Genomic DNA, 15,625 nt, shown 5'->3' with positions numbered 1-15,625 from the left:
AAAAAAATTAATTTTCTTGTATTGATTTTTTTGCTAAATAACATGATATTTTAAAAATAAGATTGATTATATACTTTTAAAAATTATGGATTCTTTGAATTAAAATTTGGTTGTAATTTTTTTATTAAAAAAATATCACATTATTTAGTTCTTAAAATAAAAATCTTTCACATTAAAAACATTATTTGAAGTTCAATATATTTATTTTTATTAAAAATTTTGTATTATTATTATTATTTTATTTTTCTGTAAAAAATTAAACTAATGTTAATATTTTGATTTAGAATTATAAAGGACAAAAGTAAAAAATTATTAGAAGATATGTTTTATACCTTTTAAGTTTTTTTAAAATCAAAATATTAGAAAATTATGGCCTCTTTCCTTCCCTTCCATGCCTAGAAATCCTTTAGATAAAATTTTATAAAGCATTGATTTATTTTAATATATAAAAAACTATAAAAGTACTATTTTGAAGATGCAATGGTTTGATCATTTTATAGATAATATTTCTCAAAACAATATGTTCTTAAATACCTCTTATGTAATGTTTTGCTTTCAATTACATTTATAAAATTTTAAATAAATAAATATATATCTAGATATATATATATATATATATATATATATATTTGCCTTTACACTTAAAAAAATCAACCAAAATTCCACTACAAAAAATATCTATTTTTCTTACATAGCATAAATAGTCTTATCTCCTTGAATTTATAATAGCTATATCATTATGATAGTATTAATATTTCTATTTATAAGCTATACCATTTATATTTTTATGATCAAAATATCTTTCTTAACACAACTTGATATTGTCTTAAGAAATGGCTACATTGCAGTATTTATTATGTCTTAGATTTATTTTTTGTATTGACCTCTTCTTACTTGTTTAGATTTTTTAAACACAGAAAAATATAAGGAGGTTTCAAACATAGTGCCTTTGTAAATCCAAATAATTGAGATTTAGGACCTGATATTTTTAGGATTACTCAAACTATCAATTTTAAAATATCACCATTTAAACTTTAATATTTTATGAAGTATCATTTAATATTTTGGTAGCATATCTAGTGATAACAAGTTAATCTAACATGTCAACTTACCATTCTACTTCCATCCTTTTTAACTTATTTTGTTGTTCCTTATGCCTTTGAAGAAGATCTCAAGCCCTACAAATAATAATAAAAGAAATCATTTTGAAATAAATGAATATGCAATGATTGTGTGTTGGTTGAAAGACTCAATAAATTTCCAAAAGTTGTACAATTTTAGCAAGACAAAGGTATGTAAGAAGCAAATGACCATGACTAGAGCTTTGGTGTAGTTGGCTATTTAGGTAAACAAAGCATCAAAGGGCAAGTTTAACCTTTTTTTTGCCAATGGGCTAGCTCAACTAAAACTTTCAAAGCAAAATTTGTGATTGCATATGATTGGTCAATTGATACCAGTCTTAGCATCAAGAAAAAAATTGAAAGCAAGGTATGTATACAATGGCCACAAAATTAGAAGACACTTGTCTATTCTTTGAAAAGCTGCATGCTTTGTACTACACAAGGCCAAACATAATCCATCTTTATAAGAAAGACTTCATGATGATAAGAAATATAATCTCACTAATATTGTTGCATAATTCTTTGGTAGTATCAATTACCAATTCATTGTTGTTGTTGCTTAACTTGAATTTCTTATCCACGAAAACGCTACATAGGGATACTTAGGAGCCTTCATAGCAAGACAAATCTAATGAACTATAGGAGATATGCAAGGAGGAGCATAATTTCTTGCTCTCTTTCAATTCTCTTTAGTTCATGTTTTTATCTCTAGCATTAACTTTTGTAAGACGTCCATTGCTTGGCAACACCACTACCATCACTTCAAAAAAGAAGAGTTAGTGACTTGCTTCAAAGTTTAAAAGAAAATCTCCAAAGGCATGATATACAAAGTTTAATATATTCACACAATCATCAGAGCTGAAAATCAATATAATGAATGAATACTTGACTATATTAAAATAAGATAGTAAAAGAATTAAGGCTTTTTTATAAAAAAAATTGAAAATAAAGGAGAAATTGGAGAGGGATAAAATAACATTTGAAAGAAAGAAATTAGATGTAGAATAGGAAAAAAGGGAGGTGATTTGAAAATATGATGAAGAAGATAAGATCTTTGATTTGGTTTAGTTTCAATTAATTCAAAGAAATAATATGCAAAAAATAGAATAGATTATAGTCCTTGTCAAATAAAAATATAAATAAAAAATTTATTTATGACTTGAATTGTGATTTACATATCATGTCTTAAATTTTAGAATTTGCATTGTGATATTATACCATTGTCTACTCTATAATTTAATATATTGGCCGAGATTTTATTATGTAGAATTAATATAGGAAGAGATGAAAAAGATAATGCAAGGTTCTATAGGCCTTCGGTACAAGATTTTAGAAACCTTGAGTTTTAGAGGCCTCAGGTTCCAAAGGTAATGTCCTTATGAGCCATTGTATAAGAGAACAAAACTTGACAATTTTTGTCATGTATATTTAATATGCAAGTTGTAGCCTTCAAAATTCAAGATTCAATACAAATTTTAAAAATAATAGATTACATTTTATAATAATATAAAAAGATAAAAGATATGGCAAATATTATTATAAAAGAAATTTTTTTAAAAATAGAAGTATTTAAATAACATATATTTCTACCAAACATAAATAAGCTAAAGTGTTTATAAAATTAATTTTTAATTCTCATTTTATTTAAAATAGAATCATAGCTAATCCTATAAAATTTCTAATCTTAGAGCTTTTTTTTGTATAGAATCCAAAATTTAGAAAAATAAAATAATAATAAATTTCTACAAATTTATTATTGAATTAACTCACTTAATTTAAGAAAAGATTTTATCCCTTGCAGAGTCTTGAAAAGTTGATATTTTGCTCTAATAAAGCCAACCACTTAAAGAATGCAATCCAACTAAGATCAATAAATTTTTAAAACCTAATCTTGACAAATTATGTAAAACATCATTGATCTTTTATAAGATAAAGTTGCTGAAATAAACTGCAAATTCCATCTCAAAGAAGTGTTATTATTCCTTGAATCCTTATGTAACTTAGATGCTTCATCTGATGGTAAAATAACCTAATTCCATAAAGAATTTACTATGATCAAAGACAAAAGAAAACGTCTCCGTGATGTAGTTGCTTCAATTAAGAATTGGTAATTGCATTTACACTTTATTATAGTATCCTTTGTTTCTTGATCACTCTTGCTTTCAATTATTAGATCATAATGTTGCATAAAATTCAAAAGATGGAAGAATATACTAAAGAATCATGTATTGCAAATTCATTGAAAAATAATAAATAGAAGCTATAAGATCAACAAAATTAGCTCTACATATGTTAAACAACAATCATAAATTAGGTAGTTACCATCACAATTAAATTAAATAAGTAAAATTAAAAATAATATTTTATTAATAATAATTTTTCAACAAATCTTCTAAGGCATTGTACAACTTCTATTTTTGCTAATCAATGTAATATCATTTGTAATATAATGAGGTGTTGGATTGAGAGAATAAGAAAGAATATTGTTGAAATCCTCCAAACACCTTATGTAAGTGACACCTCACTACATATTCCATTTTACCTCACCTAAGGTACTTCTTTCATGTCAAAATCATTCACAATAAATCACTTTTCTTATAATACTTATCCCTATTTCTTCATACACTAAATAACTCAAGTATAGAATATTAATATAGAGGTTTTATTATAGACATACATATTTATTATGATATTTACCTATATGATCAAGTAGAAGTAAGTGAAAACAAATTTATTTTATAATATTTTCTATAAAAGCTTCATAGATGCTGCTTTGACTTTACATGTATTTATAGTTGATTGATAGGATAGAAACTTGGTCAATAAGTTAATTACATATTGGTAGCTTATAGAATAAGTTAATTATGTGGCATATATATAGAAAACTTGCATTGTAAGTTAAAATACATGTCTTACAAAGTCAACATGTTTTGGAGGTCCTATAGGACATTGTCACATAGTTTCTAATTAAGAGCATAAATGGAAAGAAGAATGAAGCCTTCTTCACTCTTGTCAATGCCTTTCTAGTGCTTAATCTTGTTTTAAGATTTTTTAGTTTTCTTATTTTTGGCAATAGCCATTTTAGTTCAATACTATACCATCTTTGAGTGACTTTTTAATTCTTTAGAATAAAACAACAGTTTATTGAGGATTTCTTTCTTTGAACTTTGTATCTTTGATAATTTGATAAGAATCATAACTTTTTATTTTTATTTTATTTTAGAAGTAAGTGGATTATTCCACTTCTATTGTTCTATTTTGAAGATTGTAGCTTATCCATCTTTAGACAAATTATTTAGTTTTTTAATATTGATTTTTTTTTTTTTTTTTTTTTTTTTTTTTTTTTTTTTTCCTTAAAGAGAGAAGATTATCCCTTGTTGTAGAAATTTTCATTTGATATTAGAGGTTGTAGACTACCCTCTTTTAATTTGACTTATAAATTTGTTAAGTTGCTTGAAATAGAAAGAAAAATCATGGATGTCATACTTGATGGAAGTAAAAATAGATTTGTAACTATTACAGATCTTTACAAATTTGTCAATACTCTTAGAGTAGAAATTTCATGCATCACCAGTGTCAACTACAAAATACTAATCCTAAGCCTATGGAAGAAGTTCTCAACCTACGACAAAAATTTGTGCAATTGAAAGAAGCAAGTAAATTGACCATACAACCAAATCTAAGAGGTTTTGCTTGTACAAGTATAATGCGGACACAAATTAGTATGTTGAATAAGTTTGATGGAACAATATTAAAATTTTGAGGATTTTTGCAATAAGTTAAGCTCTATTTAAGGTTATATTCCTTCCAATACCTTAATAGATTTACTCAAGTTGGGTTTATAGGAGTACTTCTTTTTGGAAGTGCTTTCTTTTGGTTTGCACCTTTAATTGAAAAGGATTTGTGACTCCTTTATGATTTGAATTCATTCTTAAAAATGTTTACAACTAAATTTGGAAAAAGTGATTGAAAAAAAGAAGTATTGACCAAGCTCTTATCTTTATAAGAAGAATCATAATTAGCCACTATATATACTACTGAATTTCAAAATATTGCTTGCGATGTAGACTAGAATGACAAAATTCGTATCAATCAATTTTGATATGGGTTGAAGGATAATGTTAAGGATTTATTATTGACAATATCAAAGATAGAATCCTTAGAAAAATTTATTGCTTAAGCCATTGCATCGAACAATTGATTATTTGAAAGGTATTAATAATAAAGACTTGTTTGAAGAAGAATAAGTCAAGTTATATTAATAGTTCTTAAGTCTTCAAAAACTTATTCATCAACGCCGGAACTAATACAAATTAATATAATACATTTTAAATCCTTTAGAGAGGAAAAAAAAGATTTGACATCATTAAGAGGATTTATGCTTATATTATAGAAAAGCTAAGCACACTTCTTAAGATTATTCAAAGAAGAAATATAAATACAAAATAAAGAACACAATTGCCAAAGAAGTCAATGTATCAGAAAACAAGTTTTTTTTAGCAACAATAGGAATAGTGCAACTAGAATTATATGCAATACCTAATAAAGGTCCTATTTTGTCCTCAAATCCCTCATCTTGTTTTATAATAAATGTGTGTTTAGGACCTAAAAATTACAAAGTCTTTGCATTATTAGATTTAAGAATCTCAACTTATTTTATAGATGAAGATTTTGTCAAAAACAAGAAATATCTTTAATTAAGAAAATTAAACATGTACGTGTAGAAATCATAGATGGTTGTTTATTATCTTTTGGAGATGCTATTCATAAGACTATTCTTTTAGATGTAGCAATTAAAGATCATAATAATATAATAATATTTAATATGATAAGATCTCCCTCTAATGCAATTATTTTAGGATTATCATGGTTTAAAAAATATAATCCTTAGATAGATTGGATTTCTTATAACCTGAACTATTTTTTTAGTTTAATCCAAAATTTTGATAGTGAAGTAGAAATAGATAAGCCTAGTACATCCGAACCCTTATTGATAGGTACAAGAACTTTTATGCATATAACAAAAGAAGGGCCATCTTTTGCTATATATGCCACATCCATTTTTGATGGTGGAAAGATATAAAGTGGTATTCTTAGTCAATATCAAGATTTCTAGGACTTTTTTGAAAAGAAAAATTTATAGCATCGATCCTAAGATTGTACAATTAATCTATAAGAAGGAGCTCAACTACCATTCAGACCAATCTACAACTTATTGCAAAATGAATTGAGTTCATTAAAAAAATATATTGATAGGAATTTGGCTAAAAAATTCATACACTACTCCAAATTTCCAACATGAACTCCTAATTTATTTGTGAAGAAAAAAGATGAATCTTTACAATGTCAAGGTAGAGAGAGTTTGCCTCAAGAAAGCACTAGACTCTTCGCTGTCATTAATTGGTCAATCAAGCTTCAAAATAAGAGAAGCCCTAAGTTTATATATAAAATTTTCTTTTTGCATCAATCACACCAAATATATAAGCCTCAAGTAATCAACAATATCCAAAATATGATAAAATCTTCTAAATCCTTATATACTCTTATGTGGAAATTTTTTTGAACTTCAATATCTCATAACTCATGATCTGACTGTCCAAACTTATTCAAATTTTAAATGAAGTATTGATGTATTTTTATCAACTTCTTCAATAAATTTCAATTGCAAATTTATTGCGGATCTTGAGATATCTTGAAAATCCTAATAGTCACTTTAAATCCTTATCTTTATACATCCACGTAAAATTTTCTTTATATCTCACAAAATAAAAGCTCAAATGATATGAAATTTATATATATAGCTTTATAACACAAAATTTTTCATTCTCCAAAAGTTTGAGCTAAAAATTCATTTGAAAACTCAAGTTATGGCTCCAACCATTACTATAAATAAAACCGTTCACTTACTGCCTTTGATAAAAATTTAATAGTGCAGTTGGAAGATATTTGGATTTCAGTACAAGAAGGTATTAAAAGTTTGTAGTGTAGGATTGGATAGAATTTCTCTGATTTTTGAAGATCTACTAGTTAGATCAAGGTGAAATTTGACTTGGTCTTAGAAGATTTGAAGGTCAAGCTATACACCAATTTTGAGTTGATGTTAATGCGTGAAGAAGGAGAAATCACTATTGGAATATTTGTATCAACTTTCAAATTGTTAACCAAGTAACATTAGTGTGGTCTTAAGGCATTTTCTCACAATTTGTAAGTTGAATTGAGATAAATTCTTATTGAGCACATAGGAGACTTATAGTGGCATTTGTATGATTTTTTTTGTTTCAAGTGGAAAATTAGATTAGAAGCTATAGATCACTAAAGCTTACTGATTAGTATTAAGATTTACAAAGAAAATTCAAAATTATCTAATTATGAAAGTGACAAGGCAATTGGAGTTTATATATGATTGAAATTACTATGGAGAGTATTTTTGAGTACTTTATATTGGATTTAAGTACTTTTGAATTAAATTTCAAATTACATTCTTCTTATAAAGATGAAACATATTAGGATTATTAGATACTTGTAAAACACAATCTCTTCTTCTACAACCAGATGCTTCGTGCATTTGCAAACATGACAATATATTATATAACATAAGTGGTAAATCCTATGCAAAAGTTTAGAATAAAAGATATTAGATTGTATTTGTAGTTATTTGAAATTAATGGTGTAATAAAATAAGAAATCTGAATTTGGAGTTTTTGATGGGGGTTTTGATGGAGCTTCAAGTGGATTTTCTACTAGTGAATAAGATATGTACTTTGATTTAAATACTGCAAAAAAATTTCATGTATTTATATTATTTATACAATGGCAATTTGGTAATGATTGCAAAGAGGCTTTGGCAACCAAAGTATTACAAGTACTGGTTAATAAAATTGACCAATTTGATGGGAGGGATATTTCTAAATATTTAAAATTTTATGTACAAAAAATAGAATTAAATTGCATTTTTGAAAAGGAGTTGATTCAATTATATGAATTTGCTATAGTATCAAAGATAAGGGAGCATATAAGGTCTATTATGGAGAAATTTAGAAGTTCATGGAAGATATTTTCACATAAGTTGAAGGATGAATATTTCTTTGATGATATTGATGAAGTTACCAAAAAATTATTCTTAGAATGGATTGAATAACCTAATAAGAATTTGCAAGCTACAAAATTATTAGAAAAATTTGAAAGGTAATTTTTTGTCAATAAAATGAATTGGAAGAAGATGCATAAACCTAAAAAATCTATGTTAGAAGAAAAATGACAAAATAACAATAAAGCAGTATATATATTAAAAAAAAACTAAAATGACTATTGCCAAAAGACAAAGAAATTAGAGACTCTTAAATCTAGACTAGAAGCAAGAAAGAAGTTGAGAAGAGTGAAGAAGGCTTTACTTTTGCCTCTATATATACTATCTAATTAAGAACTATGTGGCAATATTCTATAGGACTTCTAATATGTGTTGACTTTGCAAGACACATGCTTTAGCTTACAAGGCAAGTTTTCTATGTGCAAGCTATATAGTTAGCTTATTTTTTTAAGTTACCAACATGTGTGGTATATGGCCAACTTGTTGACCATGTTTCTAACCTAAAAAGTCAATTATAGACCTATAAAGTCAAAAAATATCTATGAAACTTTTAAAAAGATTCTATAAAAGTTATTATAGAATTAACCTATTTTTACCTACTTTTATTTAAATCATATAGGTAATTATTGATTTACATATATATGTTTGTGACATTACCTCCCTTTTGAAGAACAGATTCTACAAGGAGTAGTCTTCATATGTTGAAAAAAGTCAAGATACAACAAATTATATTTTTTACATATTCCAATTTTTGTTCTCTTTAAAGATAGTTGATAGGACTTCTTAGCCATTGATATTGTACTATACTAAGGTAAGAAGACTACATCGTTATTTGGTCATTTTTGAGGCCTTTATAACTTCTTTCAAATGAAAAATTTGAAACACCATCAGAAATTGTTTCTACCTCTAATAAAATCAATAAATATTAAGAGTCTCTTCTAAGGTTGTGATAGCAAACATGCTGTATCTTATTATCTATTTAAAGAAAAACATGTCATTCTTGAAGATCTTCATCTCGATTTTGTCATCTTAAAGGTTGTGACAATTGTAGTGTCTCGTTTGATAAGTCCGCAAATGAAAGGTCTTGAATTGAATTTGCTGATTGTTGGTTCTCTATCTCTTTAGTATCACAAATACACAGAAGCTAGAAAGAAAGATAGAAGAAAGAATGTAATCTTTCTTGGACCTTGTTTCTTTTATAGCAAAGACTTACTATTCTTCAACTTGATTTGGATGGATGTTGTCGATGAAAAGACTCCACTTCCTTTGTTATATTTGCAAGATTCTTTACTGGCTCACATGTGTTTATACTAATATCATATCTATACTAATAGATAAGATATTCCAATTTATTTTGGCACCGCATTGAGTCTAGAACTTCTTCTACTTCAAACTCTTCATTATTGTCCATTTCTATAGGAAGAAGTAGAACTTATCTTCTTCTTGATATCTTCATAATCTTATATGGTTCAAGAAGAGATATGTGGAAGACATGATAGATCTTCATTACCTTCAGTAGATGTAATCAATAAGTAATTAGATTGATTTGTCTATAAATAAAAAAGGTCTAAGCTTGTGGTAGTCTAACTTATCATAAAGACAAGTAGTCTTCATATTATGATAAACCAACTATACCTTGTTACTTACATTGAATTGTGGTTGTTCCTTTTGATAGGCATCTACATTGATCTTTTGTCGTTCTTGAACTTCCTTTAATTACACCTTCATTATTACATGTAGCTCTGACAAATGATTTGCCAAACCTTTTTTTGTAAGAATATCAACTTTTGAAAAGTCAAAAAAATCAAGTTGTAGATGATAACCATAATTGACAAAAAAAAGTGTTTATTGTATAGAATAATGCATTGATCTTGAAAAAGTGTCACACAATTGAACAAAGTCTTTTACAACCTTTCTCATTTGTGGCCATCAAAAATCTCTGGATATTAGTTCCGGAGTCTTGTTGTATCCAAAATGTCCTACTGCTGGAAAGTTGTGACATGCTTGAAGAATTTGTAAACGTGTTACTTCTTTTGGCACATATAGGTATCATTCAAAATAAAATGGGTTGTTCTTGAATTCAAACTTAGAAATATCACTTAACTTAAAAGAAGTATTTTTGATATCATAAATAAGAGGATTAGAGACATACTTAACTGAATTTGTTTGAAAAAAATTGAATCAACAGTCAATATTGATTTCATTATTCAAAGATGAATTTTTTTTGGCCTCAATGAAATTATCCTTTGTTGATCAAAAGTTACATCTTCTTCTATAGGTCCAAGATAAGAACTTCTGAAAAGGGCATTGGAAAAACCTTACTATTTTTTTGGCTGATAAGTGATATTGAATTCAAATCTTGACAAAGACATATTTGAACAAGCCTAGTGACAATTCAAAATATGAGCTGACATAAAATACTCAAGGTTCTTGTGATCTATATACATGATAATTGAACTGGAAGCACCTTCTAAATAATGACGCTATTCTTCAAAAGAATCCATAATTACAAGAAGTATTTTATCGTAGATTTCATAATTAATCTCAGCTATTAAAAATTTCTTGGAATAAAATGCTAGTGGATGAAGTTTATCATCTATTTTCATTTGTGATAACATAATACTCAAAGCAAAGTCCAATACATTTATTTTCATGAAGAATGCTTTAAAAAAGTCAATGCAATATAAGATTGGTGTAGAAATAAAAGATATCTTTAAAGCTTCAAATATTGCTTCTACTTCTTGATTTTATTGAAGTTTGTTTTTACAAGTCAAATATGTAAGTGGAGTTACAATTTGAGAGAAGTCCTTGATGAAGATCTAATAATAATTGGCAAATTCTAAAAAACATTGGACATCTTGGAAAGTTTTTGGGATCTTTCAATCCATAATAGTTTGAAATTTTTTAGGATCTATCATAAGTCCATCATTGAAATGATATAATCTAAGAAGTCAACTTGAGTAGTGTGGAGTACACACTTTTCTATTTTGGCTTAGAATCTCGTATCTCTTAATTTTTGTAATACATAACAAATGTGAAGTTCATATTTTTGTCTGTGTTTTTAGAATAGATCAAGATGTTGTCTAGATAACAGCCAGAAAAATCATCCAAAAACTCTCAAAAAATATTATTCATAAGATATTAAAAAGTTGTTAGTACATTTGTAAGTCCAAAAGGTATGATATTATATTTGAAATGATTAAACGTGGTTTGAAATGTAGTTTTTTATTCATCTCTTTTTTTTAATATATACCAGATTATATGCTTCTTATAGATCTATTTTTGTATAGATCTTAGCTTGATTCAATTGATCAAGAAGTTTAGATATTAAAGGTAGTGGATACTTGTTCTTCATGGTGATCTTCATGGTGATCTTATTGAATCTTCAATAATCAATACACATCTCCAATGATCCATCATTTTTCTTTATAAATAGAATTGGAGCTCTTTTTGAAGATTTGAAAAAGCATATGAAGTTCTTGGCTAAATACTCTTCAATATATTCTTTGAGTTTGGCCAACTTATTTTGTAATAGATTATAGATTGATCCAAATGACAGTTGTGTTCCTTCTAGAAGGAATTGATATTTTTACTCTTCATATTATTATTACATTACTTCTTTGGACAATGTTCAGTAGTGTACTTAGCTTCTCTACAATATAAGGATAATCCTTTCTAACAGTAATGAGTCTTTTCTTGCTCACTAAGAAGTTTAAAACATATCACATCAATTTGAATATTTTCTACTTATGAATGTATGTGTTGAAGAAGCATTAGTATTGCCATTGAATAATAATAATTTTGAGGCCCACTTATTTGACTTTCAAATTAAAATTTGAAAAGTTGATTGTCACACTTCACAACAAAGTCAATTGTTTGAATCAATGTTTGAAGATCAAATAAGTTGAGCATCAATTTCTTTACCTCATATTATAATCCATAGAAAAATTGGCTAATAAGTGCAATATTATTCCACTTAATATCAATTGCAAGTTGTCAAAATTATGAAGCATATAATATTACAGATTGATTGCTTTATTATAAAATATTGATCTTGTTAGATGGAACACAAGTTGCATCATATTCTCCATACATGGATCAAAATTATAATAAAAAAGTCTCTAAATTATCCAATATTGGATCTTGTTCAAAAAGAGATGAAATCCACAATAATTCTTAATCTGAAAGAAGTCTATCAATGAATCTAACTTGTGAACTTTTAGTTGAATAGCTTTGGAGTTGAAATTCAATCACAAATTATACTTGATTGATAAATCTTTGAAACTTAGATCTTGTGCCATCAAACTTTTCAAGCAAAACAACTCTTGGTTCTGTAATATCGGAAGGATGTTCCATTATAGGAAAAGGGACATGATTGGATGTAGATGTTGAAGCAGTTCCAATCATATCTATATCTTCACTTCTTGCCATTCTTCTTACTTCTTGTGGTGGTAAATTGAGTTGATGTATTGCAAGCATTAATTCTCTCAATTGCTCTTACATTTGTACCATTGTATTCTTTATTTCAATAAGCTCTGCTATGATATTATTTAGAAAATAAATATCTTATATTGCTCAAGACAAGTAGAAGAGGGGACTTGAGAACAAAGAAGATACTAAGAATAATATTAGTTTAAAAGAAGGTCATTTACAACTTCTAATACGCTTATGTCTTATTAAGAAAAATAGATAATCTATTCTTAATCAAGAAAAGACAAAGCTCTAATATTATAAATATACTCTTGTTAATCTATCAAAGATATAAACTGGAAGAAGATACATAAACCTAAAAAATTTGTATTAGAAGAAAAGTAAAAAAATAGCAATAAAGTGGTTATATATTAAATAAGAAACTACAATGGTTATTGCCAAAAGACAAGAAAACTAGAGACTCTTAAATCTAGACTAAGAGCAAGAAAAAAGTTGATAAGAGTAAAGATAGCTTCACTCTTGCCTTTATATATACTATCTAACTAAGAGCTATGTGGCAATGTTTTATAAGACCTCTAATATGTATTGATTTTGCACGACACATGCTTTAGCTTACAAGGCAAGTTTTCTATGAGTGGGCGACATAGTTAACTTATTTTTCAAGCTACCACATGTATGATACATGGCTAACTTATTGACCATGTTTCTAATGTAAAAAGTCAATTATAGATACCTATAAAGTCATAGCAACATCTATAAAGCTTCTAAGAAGCTTTTATAGAAGATATTATGGAATTAATCTACTTTTATTTATTTTTATTTAAACCATATAGATAATTATTGGTTTATATGTATATATACGTGATATTTTCTTGATTATTAAAAATAAAAAAAGTTAACATTGGGACCAAATAAACTTAAATTGTTTCTTTGAGTTACTGATAGAAAATTATAAGAGAAGTTAGATGTTTTTCTCGAAGACAAGGAAGAGGATGAAAGGTTGACAACAAAGTGGAGGATTGTTGAAGATGCTATTGGATTGCTTGTCAAAAGAAAAAAGAGAAAGGATAAGATTGGTGCTCAAATAATGATATAAGTACTAAAGATTCTAATGCCTATTATATAATTAATTGTATCTATTATCCAATCTCCATCGGCTACATTAAAAAAAGAAGATATGGAACTTGAAAAATTATATGTGGGATGCAAGATCTTTAAATCAAACTTACAAGACTTGAAGAGAAGACTTCTACAATAAGTTCAAAGGCTACTTTTAAATAAGGATATATGAAAAGATGTATTTGGTGTAATGATGATTCTCATTCTCAAAAAGATTGTGGTAAATTCAATGAGATGGTACAATAAGGCATTGTTTATTGGAAAGATGAAAAAGTTGTATTAAATGATACTTATGAACTTCTTCAAACCAACTTTGGTAAAAGAGATATGAAAGTATTAGTTAAAGATTATTTAGTAATATATGGGATTGTAGTAATGGAAGCTGTAAGTTATAAAACTAAGGTAGATAATGATGGCAAAAAATTTTTTGTTGAAAAGATTCAACCAATTGGACTTTGGTCTTTTGCCATTTCTACAATGCAAAAAGAAAAGATGCTATGGAAAGCTTTACTGAGAACTCATGTAAGAATTTGTGGTACTACAAACTAAGAGGATCCTATAGAAGCTTTGTTAATATATACATATATTACTAAAAGCCAACATGAAGCTTTAATAGAAGAAAAGAAAAGAGAAAATTTTGATGATACAAGAAAAAGAAATTCTTCCAAGGATATAAGATTTGTAAAGTGGCTTCACAAGAATTGCCTATAAAGGATATTTCAATAATATTACAAGAAAAAGAAAAGGAGAAAAAAAATAAAAGTAAATTGATAACTTAGAAACTACTCTCTGATATTAAAGTGGCAAAAATTTTATAGGAAGTGCTTGAGAAATGTATGCTCAATGCTAAGATTGAATTTATATTGAAGAAAATTTTGAAAATTACCGAGAAGAATTCCATGATGTCATTATTGATAATATTAAATAAAAAAAGTAATTAATGGAAGAAGCTTAATTGAGTCATGCTATTAATGCATGCATATATGAAGATGAAGAAGATGAATTTGATAATTGTTGCAAACAATCAATAAGTGAGGGATGAGTCATAATTAAAGAATATATTTTGATAATCAAAGTAATAAAGATAAAGAGGTTTTAAGTCATTATACTTGAGGGATTTTATTCTTGAGAAGACTATGCCTTTTCTAGATGATGTTTCTATTAAGGGGTGCAAAGAAGAAGATAAGAATGAAACTTAAGATAAGAAGGGATATTGCAAGTATATTGCTGATTATATATAAGATTGTAAAAAAATATTGACTTGACTTGAGAAAATTTATCTTATATTATTGAATACAAAATCTACATTTGGAATACAAGAAGTCATAATTGTTAGACATTTATGTGGGTTTTATAGAAGAAAATCATATCCAACCAAGATTGATGCAATTAAGAGAATGAAAGAGGATTATAATTTTTTAATAGAGATTCGTAAGTTTTTAGGTGCATGTATATTTTATTGTATTTGAATTCCTCTTTATGCTCACATAATGGATCCATTGTATGAACCGTTACATAAGAACTATTGATTTAAATGAAAAAAAAAGTATATTAAAGTAGTATAAAGATTGAAGAAATTATTGGTATCACCTCCAATATTGAAAAAAATTGATTATAAGTACAATAGACTAGTGATTCTTATAGTGGATACTAGTCCAATTACCATTGGATGGATTGTAGGTCAAAATGATTTGAATTGTTGTCAAGGACAAAGACTCGATGAGGGAAAATATACACAAAAAGGCTATCTCGATATAATAAGTCAAAATATAAACAAGTAGGTATATTAAAAGGAAACTGGAATGGCTATTGCCACAAGACAAGAAACTAAAGACTCTTGAACCTGGACTAGAAGCAAGAAAGGAGT

The sequence above is a fragment of the Physcomitrium patens genome, chromosome 3, assembly GCF_059467195.1.
Source record: "Physcomitrium patens ecotype Gransden chromosome 3, ASM5946719v1, whole genome shotgun sequence".
In the NCBI taxonomy this organism is placed as follows: Eukaryota; Viridiplantae; Streptophyta; class Bryopsida; order Funariales; family Funariaceae; genus Physcomitrium; species Physcomitrium patens.
The sequence above is the reverse complement of the archived record's forward strand: the minus strand, read 5'-3'. Positions refer to the sequence as shown.